The sequence below is a fragment of the Cricetulus griseus genome (genome assembly GCF_003668045.3).
Source record: "Cricetulus griseus strain 17A/GY chromosome 1 unlocalized genomic scaffold, alternate assembly CriGri-PICRH-1.0 chr1_0, whole genome shotgun sequence".
In the NCBI taxonomy this organism is placed as follows: Eukaryota; Metazoa; Chordata; class Mammalia; order Rodentia; family Cricetidae; genus Cricetulus; species Cricetulus griseus.
The window spans coordinates 210,178,288-210,188,991 of record NW_023276806.1 but is presented as its reverse complement, the minus strand read 5'-3'; the positions used below and the strand labels follow the sequence as shown (position 1 = coordinate 210,188,991).

At 38.4% G+C, this 10,704-nt stretch overlaps 1 long non-coding RNA gene across 1 annotated transcript in view; it reads left to right on the top strand.

Moving 5' to 3' along the window:
- The first annotated feature begins 2,747 nt into the window (after positions 1 to 2,747).
- Positions 2,748 to 10,704, top strand: part of LOC103160984 — a 31,890-nt gene continuing 23,933 nt past the window's right edge. The window contains exons 1-2 of the long non-coding RNA XR_003479982.2: positions 2,748 to 2,788; positions 2,890 to 3,045. This is a non-coding gene — a long non-coding RNA (uncharacterized LOC103160984). The remainder of the gene's footprint in view (positions 2,789 to 2,889; positions 3,046 to 10,704) is intronic.

Below are 10,704 nucleotides of genomic sequence, written 5' to 3'. Positions count from 1 at the left end.
ATTCTGAGTCCATTTTTTTCTCACACATGCTCCCACACTTATAGATTTATTGTAAAGTTCCTCCCAGAAGTAGAATTTTCCAGAAACTCTCTCAAAGCCTTTAAGCAGAAGAACCAGTTTTTGCTGTTGTTATTTTGAAGTTTTTGTCTGTTACCTTCCCTTTCTTTCAGAGTACTGTTATATGGAGTGCAAGGTCATACTTTTGGGTTTCCTTCCTGGCAAAGCCAATGTGCTCTAAAAGTTTCCAAAGGCTATGCTCACCTTTTCCTTTTCTCATTGAGAATCAGCCAAAGAATGCATCCTGGCTTCAGTTCAATTCACCATACTGTTCTCAGTAAACTTCCTTTTGGTTGGAACCTAGACATAGAGCTGGGTTGTGCCTCACTTTCATTGCTAGACCCTTCTCATTGCTCAGTGCCTTCTCAGCCTAGCTGCTGGTCCCAGAAGATAATGTGGTTCTTTGATGACCACAAGTGTGTATACCAGCCTGGAATTACTTTATTCATTTTGATGAAGTAATAACCTCTATTAAGTTAGTTCTTGTTTTTCTGCAATATTAAGCTCAAGCCCTTCATTTTTTGCGTTAAAGTTGGATTTATATTCTTTCTTGTTTCATACTAAACCTATTACCTGTTTAGCTGTAGCTTTGTTTCTGAATTCTCATTAAAGAAGGTCTTCTCCTCTGCTGAGTGAAACCTTGTTTCTCTTTGTATCATAAGAGCATAGTGGCATAGAACTTGACACATAGAAATTGTTTAGCAGTTGCATGTTTCTAATAGCAAAAGCCAACAAATATAACCATTATAGTGCATATGTGTGCCTACATGTAATTAGACACACTTTAATTTTCCTACTGTAAATTCAATATTCATTTTTCAATAAGACAAGTTCTATTTTTATTCAATTTTTAGCAACTCCACAACTCCTTTGTCAGTTCCTATGTCTTCTGTGCTTTTTCTTATTGTTCCTGGAATAGCTATTTAACTTCCATATCACTTGCTCTTTGAGCTTATTAACACATTTATTTTCTTTTTTATCTTGTGTTGATTAGTAAATTTTGTTTCTCAATGATCTAACTTTTTCTAGTTAGCAAGCTCTTTAAGAAAACATTCATTGTGGACTTTGGGAGCCCATCCTACATAGAGGGATACTCCCTGAGCCTAGACACACGGGATGGGCCTAGGCCCTATCCAAAAGGATATGACAGACTTGAAAGAACCCGTATGGAAGGCCTCACCCTCCCTGGGGAACAGAAAGGGTATGGGATAGGTAGGGTGTTAGTTGAGGATAGGCAGGGGAGGAGGGTAGGGAGATAGAATTGGAATTGACATGTAAAACAATCTTGTTTCTAATTCAAATAAAAAAATTCAAAAAAAGAAAACATTCATTGATGATTTAATTACAAAATCGACCTCTTTAAAATTCAGATTTCCTTTGTATAATGTAGCTATACTATAATATATACATATATATTACATCATACTTTGTATATTATAATTTAACTATATTATAAACACTGAGACCAACATTTTTTAATCATTCTCTCTAGCATCAGACTGTTTTAAGATTAATATTCCAAAGATTTATGTGTGTAACACAAGGCATGAAATTATCTCATAGTATAAACTTTTGTGTCCCATTCCAATATCTTTATATGCTATTAAATTTTCTTATCAACCTGACTTGGATGTTCTTTACACTCTTACCAATCAAGAATTCTCACTTCATATGCTTACCTTCTTTTAAGTAAATACTGTTATCACATTGTAAACATGCCTATTACTACAGGAGAGATTGGAGTTTCTTAGACTTTTTATTTTCTTTTGTGTCTAGGCTGAGAGAGTTTCCCTCTATGAAGAATGGGCTCCCAAATTCCATTCAATTCTAGGGATAAATACTGATCCACTACCTGAGGCCCCATAGAGTCCCAGGCCTCCTAACTGACATCCATGTTCGGGGGTGTGGTTTGGTCCTATGCTGGTTTCCCAGCTATCAGCTTCAGCACCCCATTGTTCAGGTCAGATGTTTCTGTGGGTTTCTCCAGCCTGGTCTTTACCACTTTGCTCATCACTCTTCCCTCTCTGCATCTGGATTCCAGGAATTCAGCTCAGTGTTTAGCTGTGGTGCTTAGACTCATTATTAAAAGACTTTAGAAATGGACACAGAAGGAAGCCTAAGAACAATCTTACTAGAATTTGAAAGTAAAACAAAAGAAAAAGAAAGTTATAAATCTCTGCAGGTATTGCATAAAGAGGGATGGAGAAGAGGAACAAACAAAGCTATGGCTTTTGAATTGGGCTTCAAGAAAGCAGGCATGTTCAACAATGGAGGTCAGCAAGCAGCTTTGTAACAGAAGGCGGGGAGAATTTCAGAAAAAAAAAAAAAGAGCTAGGAAACCCAGGGTTTCAGAGAAAGTATGCTCATGCTTGTGGACATTATCTGAAAAACGTCAAACGTCAAGAAGGATGAAAAGCAAAAGTTGCATGTTGTGAGTCAGAGCTCAGAAACAAAACAAAACAAAACAAAACAAAGTGGGAACTTTAGCAATGCCTCCTGGTGGAAGCTCTGTGAACAACTACATTGCTCCTGGAGGAAGTACTCTATTATATCACTAGTGGATTGTAGGGGAAGCTGTAGCCACGCCTACTTAGGGGCTGGCTACATGTGTGCCTGACCATGCTTGTGAGGGCGTGGTCAGAATGACGTGGTGTGACTGCATTTGCGCTTTCGGTTTCACTTTGCTTCTTGCTGTACAGACTGCTGCCACGCCGGCTGGCTAGGTCACTCTGTAAGTAAGGCTTTTCCCTATTAAATACCCTTATATTTCTACCTGACTCCGTATTGGTAATTTTCCACTATAGTGGATAATTATTTCTACCATCCCATTAGAATATCTTCAGGAGAATCAACTTTCCTAAGGAGTGGACTCCTGGACAGGTGATTGACAGGCCCAGCTATACCAACTCTGAAGAAAGGAAGACTGAAAGCTTAACATGTAATGTTCTAACCTTTGAACACTTCAGAAAATCATGTCATCACCCAAAGGTAGATTTTGACCTCAGATTCTGAGTTCTTTTGACCACCGGGAGCTGCTTTTCCCTTCACGGATGGAGCAAAACCCTGATAACTTAACCTTTATATGCTCTATTTTAAAAATTAGCAGGCAGTTGTGATGTTTCCCTTTCTATAGTTAGCAGGAACCTAAGGGTTAAGGTCCAAAACTGGCATTGATGGGGATCCGTTCTCAATAATTTCCAAGCCTGCTAGTCCCATAACCCAATTGAGGTTGGAGTAGTGGATTATAATTGTATCAGTAGTCCCTAAAAATTTACCACAAATCCCACGTTCTTTCTGAATCATCCAAACTATGTATACACTAAGAAGGGAATTTATTCTCTCTTTTTGACCCAACCAGTTCTTCTGAGCTAATAGACACACAACCTTTGGCATCCAGCCCTAGTAATTCTGACCATCAGACATCATCTGAGGCTCTACTTTCCAGGTCCTGATTTTGACTCAATGTTCCAAGCAATTATTCAAGTACAGACTTGCAGTAAGCTGTTGACCATTTTCTATCCTTTCTTTAACATATTAAGATGCAGTATTTGGAAAACACATTTTTGTAGAAATATGTTTATTAATGATTGCTTATTTTAGCTTTTACTCTGGTAATCAACCAGTGTCAGTGTCGTTCACAACTTTTTTTTAAATTAAAGTTTCTAACTAGGATGCTATTTCTGATATGGCAAGTTCCTTCCTACGAAAACAGAACATCTATTCCAAAGCTTAGCCTCCACTTGAGTCAACATAGTTTCATTTTTGTTCCATGTTAGATGGCACTGAAATAACTTTAGGGAATAAAAAACAGCAGAAGAAAGACTACAAAAGTTTCTTGGAAACTGAAGGAAAGTAATAAAAATTTAGAGGAAAAATGCACTCACAGTAAAATTGAGTCACACATATAAACTGTGACATGTACACATCAGAGAGAAAGATTCCAATTCTCCACTACTGCTTGAGACAGAAGTTAATTGAGAGAACAATGGGTTTGCATTATCTTGAAAGTTTGTGTTTGCAAACTACAATTAGGAAGAAGCAGACAGCAAGGGCAACGGTTAGTGTCTGGGATAAAAGGCTAGTCATTAATGTGCAAGCCTAGAAATCCAGAAAATCAAGCAAGGTTGCCTCCAGATTCTTCCTTGCCAGAAGAAGGTGGAGAGAAAACCATGGATAACCCATCAGCACTAATTAAATTCTCCAATTCTAAAAGAGAAAGCAATTATGAGAATAAGGAGAAATAAGAGTATCTCTTCGAGGGCAAATAAAGTGTGGGGAGAATCAAAGAAAGCATTGCTTGACATCTTCCTCCCCCGAAGAGAAGTGATGATGACATGAGCCAAAACACAGAGCTACCTACCAGAAGGAAGTAAGCATTAAAACCTCCTACAGAGGTAGGAATGAAAGGATTGTTCCCTTCAGTAGAGAAAGGTTATGTTAATGGGGCTTCTCAGGGAAGAAAACATGCCAACACAGGAGAATGCAGAAGTATTTCATTAAGTGTCTGCTTCCAAAAGAAGGCACAGAGTTCAAAGAAGTGTCAAACCAGGAGGTAATCCTACTTGAAGGAGAGAAGGTGAGAATGCTGTGAGGAAGATTCCTATGTTCTTAGACACTGTAGGAAAATTTAGCCAAGTCTGTCAGAGAGTAAGCAAGCCACAGCTACCTGTCAGAGGAGTCCCATGTGACCTAGGCCCTAGGCACAGGCCTATCTTTGTAGCATGCCATGCTCAGTTGCGGGTTGGACAAAGCAAACAATTTGCACAAAGCAAACACAGAAAACATTGAAGAGTGTAAGTAGAAGTTGGGGTCATTAGTCACACCATCTTAGCTATTTTTATTTGCTGTCAAGAGACACCATGACCACAGCAACTCATAGGCTAATTTACAGTTTCAGAGGTTCAGTCTATCCTCATGACAGGGAGCATGGCAGTATGAAGGCAGACATGGTGCTAGAATAGTAGCTTGTAATCCTACATCTTGCAGGTAACAGGAAGTTGACTGAGACACTGGGCAGTATCCAAGGCATAGGAAACTTGAAAGCCAGCCTGCAACTATGACATACTTCATCCAACAAGGCCATACCCAACCTGACAAACCAATACTTCCTGATAGTGTCAAAGCCTATGACATTATGGGGCCAATTACATTCAAACTAATGCATCCTCTATTCACTGTAGTTGATCTGCAGATGTATTTTCTTGTCTGTAAAGATAAATGTCAAAACTTATAGCAAATACCAGGCCTGATGAGGAGGAAATGAGAACATTCCTTTTAGACTCAGTGAGATTACAGTATATGGCAATTTTAACCAATTAGCATGATAGGTAAAGTAACAGTTGAAAAACTGGAAATTAAAGATACAATTTGTTATCATTTACAGACAACATTGTGAGACTGGAGGATGAGTTATGGGTAGAGTGGTTCTGGGTTCTTAACTCCTTATGTAAAAAGTTGGAAATAAAGGTTCACACAGATTTGAAACAGAAGCAAGCTAATATTTGGAGCAAAGGCATACTGATTAAAGAAAGATATTCTCTCAAGGTAGATAGCAGACAACATGAGAGTTTGCTAAAGAGCTCCAAGCCACACCATGGGTTGGTTTTTATGAGGTCTAAAGGAAAGAGAGGCTGGTTAGCAAATGGTGTAATTTAGGTGGCTCTCCATGTTTCTATTGATAGATTATGTCAGGTATTCACTTTTCCTACTATGTATGTCCTATTCCATAATGCATCTCATTTAGACATATGCATGCCCAATTGTATATACATAAACATAAGATGGTAAATAGGGAATTCTCTCTAAATGCTTGCTAGAGTACATAATTTTGTCTTATTTTGCCTGCACCCAAATGCAGTTCAGACTTGATTTATCCTTCCATTCATCATTTTTGTAATGTTGGGAACATTCTAAAGTAGAAAGGGTCTAAATTTAATCCTAATCCAGGGAAGGGCAGTTTACACATTGTTCAGAGAACTGAATACCTGTATCATGGTGCAGGAATGGTCATATAAACCTACACATTCACAGACATACACCACACATAATATATACCATATAAACACACTTACACAGTAATTACATGTTTTTAAAGACATGAATGAATGATGATAATAGGACGTATGTATATCAGGGCAAAGGATTTGGCTCAGCAATTAAGAATACGCATTATGAAAAGGGTTTTTACATGTCAATCCCAGTTCCCTCTCCCTCCCCTCCTCTCCTGCCCCCCGACTAACACCCTACCTATCCCATACCATTTCTGCTCCCCAGGGACAGTGAGGTCTTCCATGGGGGGTCTTCAGAATCTGTCATAGCCTTTAGTCCTAGGTCCTAGGCCCACCCCCATATGTCTAGGCTGAGGGATTATCCCTGTATGTGAAATGGGCTCCCAAAGTCCATTCCTATGCTTGGGATATGTACTGATCTACTGCAAGAGGCCCCATAGATTTCCGAGGCCTCCTCACTGACACCCACATTCATGGGGTCTGGATCAGTTCCATGCTGGTTTCCCAGTGTCTGGGGGCTAAGAGCTCCCACTGCTTCAGGTCAGCTGTTTCTGTGGGTTTCACCATCCTGGTCTTGACCCCTTTGCTCATCACTCCTCCTTCTCTGCAATAGGATTCCATTTTAGTTCAGTTAATAGCTGTTGGTATCTGCTTCTACTTTCATCAGCTGCTGGATGAAAGCTCTAGGATGGCATATAAGTTAGTCATCAATCTCACTGTCAGGCTTTTAAGGTAGCCTCTCCACTGTTGTTTAGATGGTAAGTTGGTGTCATCCTTGTAGATCTCTGGAAATTTCCCTAGCGCCTGATTTTTCTTTAAACCTATATTGGCTCCCTATCTGATGGTATCTCTTATTTGGGCAGTGGTGGTGCATGCCTTTAATCCCAGTACTTGGGAGGCAGAGGCAGGCAAATCTCTGTGAGTTCAAGACCAGCCTGGTCAACAAGAGCTAGTTCCAGGACAGCCTCCAAAGCCACAGAGAATCCCTGTCTCAAAAAACAAAAACAAAGCAAACAAAGAAACTTAAAAATTGGAAATCTTAATGAGCACTGGGAATTCCATTAGAGAAGTTAGGCAACAAGGAGGACTCTAAGAGAGACATGGATGGTTCCCCAGAGAAGGAAAAAGGAACAAGATCTCCTGAGTAAATTGGGAGCATGGGGAGGGGGGAACGGAGTTAGGAGAATGAGAAGGGGACAAGAGGAGGAATGAGGAGGACAAAAGAAGCAGGAAGTTTGCGTAGAGTGAAGAATAGAGGAGAGCAAAATAAGAGATACCATTTTGAAACTTTACAAACAAAAAATAAAGATAAAATTTTAGATACAAGAACTGCATAGCACTACTTTAGGTGTCTGAAAGAAAAGTTGATGATAAAAAGGCTACAAAAAGATGAGGATTTAAGTGTTAGAGAGAAAATCATGTAATATTATGGAAAGTTCCCTTTCACAAAATGCATAAAATTATATGGCCATGGTTGCTTGAGAGACATAGTCAAGATATTATCCTTTTCAAAAAGAAATATATATGAACTATCTGATACTCTCCATTATTGTTTTATTTAAATCGCATTCAATTAAGTGGTAGATAGCAACTAGAGCTTTGTATTTTAATTAAGTATTATTAAGTCCCCATATAATGAAATTGGCAGATGCTCACTGTTTGGGAGAGAGTGATTAGGAATTAAAGCATCCAAGAAAAGCAACGAGGAATCAAACATAATATGAGATATAAAAGCATCATATGACATCTATTATTAATCCATTGTTTTTCTAATACTGCACTTATAAACCTGAATACTGACATTAAAGCTAAACTAATAAAAATGAGTTGAGTAATTTCTTTTCATAGGAAATGCAGTTTGGGGATAATTTTTTAATGAAAGAGGCTTTTTAAAAAATTCTAAAAATGAAATAATGCCACTTTCACAAAGTTATCCCAATTTTCTGGTTTTTAAGAATCCTTGGGGTGCTGTTTTTAAAATACTCTATCTATGCTTTTTGTTCTTTTCCATTAGATGAAAGGGCCTGTTCCCAGACACAGGTGAAGCCTCGAAGAGCACTACTATTAACTGTTTAACAATACAGGAGAGTCAAATGACTGTCGAAGTTGATTATTTTGAGAGCCGAATGAGAGTTTACCTGTTTGGTGTTATCAGAAGATCCTTGATACTAAAATACTGAGGACTTTTAATGTGTTCTCTCAGTCTCAGAAAGCATATTCTGATAGTGCAATTTCTGAAAATCCTTGTCCTGGACAGCACAGGAATGAGTATAGCTACACTCTTATTTCCCTAAAACAGAGGAGTAATATCAGCGCTGCCCTCACGTAGTAGGGTCACTTAAGTTCAGTTTCTGCCATTGTCAGTTACTTGCTCTCCAAAGTGTTGAAGAGCTAAAAAGCTATTCTCAATACTCAAGGAGAGACCCACCTCTCCCTTGGACTGACCTCAGATGTGGATGGAGACAAACTCGAGCCAAGCCTCTGCCGCCACGGGGCAATCTGTTCCAACCCACACCACTTGCAGGCCCTTCATTACCTACACTTAGAGAATATCCTTCAGCAGGATTAGTGATGAAAGGCTTAAAATGTAAATTCCCAGGACATTCTATAAAAATGAGTTTCAGTCAAAATGCTATTAACAAGCTGGTAGTCATTTTCTGCTGCCTTAAGCTCACAAGCAACCAGGGAAATTAACATGGGTGGAGGGGATCCACTGAAGGACCCCTCGGGGAGCTGAGGAACAATGGGGATATCTGAGTGCAAGATAATGCGTGGAACACAATCATAAAAATAACGACGACCATAAAAATCGGAGCTAACACATAGCGTTGAATTTGTGCCAGACATTGTGTTAAATGTGTAGCATAAATTATTTAATCTCCCCAACAGTCCTTTTAGACGGTAGCTGTCCCATTGTACAGGTGAGAACGTGAGGCATAGGGGAAAGACTTAGTGTGTCAAAGCTAACACCATGCTTGACATTTTAGAGGAACATAAAACCTAACGGCCTTTATGGCTAGACATAACATTTAATTAAAGCAACCTTATACTCTCTCTGTGGGTATACATTAAAGTATTAGTGGTAGATGTTCATCAATAACAGTAGTATTTAATGAAATGCAAGATTTCTAAGAAAATCAGTAGTAATTGTGGATAATATTGTACACGATTGAGAATACAGTATACAAAGTGCTGTTTTAGGTTTGTTTCACAGTTTAATCCAGCTTTATATATGACCCTTAATAAGTTTTAAAGAAGATAGCATTGTTATCTCATTTTTTTTCTATTTGAAAGACAGCTAAATAAATTCCTTCCAAATGTCAAAAGGGAATGAGAAGATTAAAAAATCAGATGTTTTGGTCTGGCTCTAGACCTATGGTACCCAGGCCCTACATATCTGTGGATTTTATACACTGGACATGAAGGCAAGGAAGGAAAGAAGCAACCCCTGAATTACATGCAGTAGAAACTGTTAACATTTGTATGCACAGATTACTTCTCTTTATCACCAAAATAAATAATGACAATTATCCCTGGCAATAGATGAATATTGCCACATTATTTATTTAACAACAAAATTCAGTTAAAAGGACAAACTTCTTGGCTTGAAGTTTTCATCATGTATACTGGCATACAGCATGTTATATAATTTAAGACACTGCTCCAGTAAAACTGGTATTTGAAACTCACTTGGACTCAGCTTATCCATCCTCAATACTTGTCTACTGATCTCTTCATAAAGTGACCTAATTACTAAATAACCTGTGGACATTGTTCTCCTCAAAGCCAGTCTTGGTCAGCCTGGTGATGCACATTGTTATTTTAACAGTTGGATTCATAGGAGGATGAGAAATGAGTGTTGTTCATTATATATATACGCCTTGTTTCTTCACTTCCTTTGTGACCATTAAGAATGATCCCTGCCTCTTGCATCAATATCCTTCACAAGTCATTCTTTATAGGTCTAATCCACATAGTCATCCATATTTTCTTAATTTATTTTTGTTCTCACAGGTTTGTGATTGATAGTTAAACTAGGCATCACAAGCAACAGATTTGTTTTCTTTTTTTTACATTACATAGCTTTCACTGTACTTCTTGAATTTTGTTATGTAGAAAGGTCTTATTCAGTTGGTATGGAACGGTTTTCACACAGGTGTGCTTTAAAAGTCTCCAGAGAATTTTACTGTATACTGAAGCTGAGGCACTCCAGAATCTGAGAACTGAGAAGCATCTAGGGTTCAGAGATGGTTCCCAAATACTGTAGACAGGTTATATCCAATTAGCCATTGACTGTACCATACAAACATGCATCCATTTCAGGGTATCAGTATCCAACTTGATGTAACTCAGTTCTGTTTCTTGAGATCCATAGCAGAGACGCTGAAATCCAGAACAAGGACAATGTTCCATGTGACACAGAGTTCTTTGTAGGCTTCTAAGGCCAGAGTTCTGACATTTTCTTAGTTATTGTTGGTTCCAAATACCTAATGTCATTGAGTTCTTGTCTACTGTATGGGCATGTAAGTCTCTTCTATAGTTTTATTTTGTTGTTGCTGTTGAATTCAAATGTACCTACATCATCCTTAGAGAAGGCAGGAACCTTATAAGTTAGGACTTCACAGAAAATGGAAAAGTA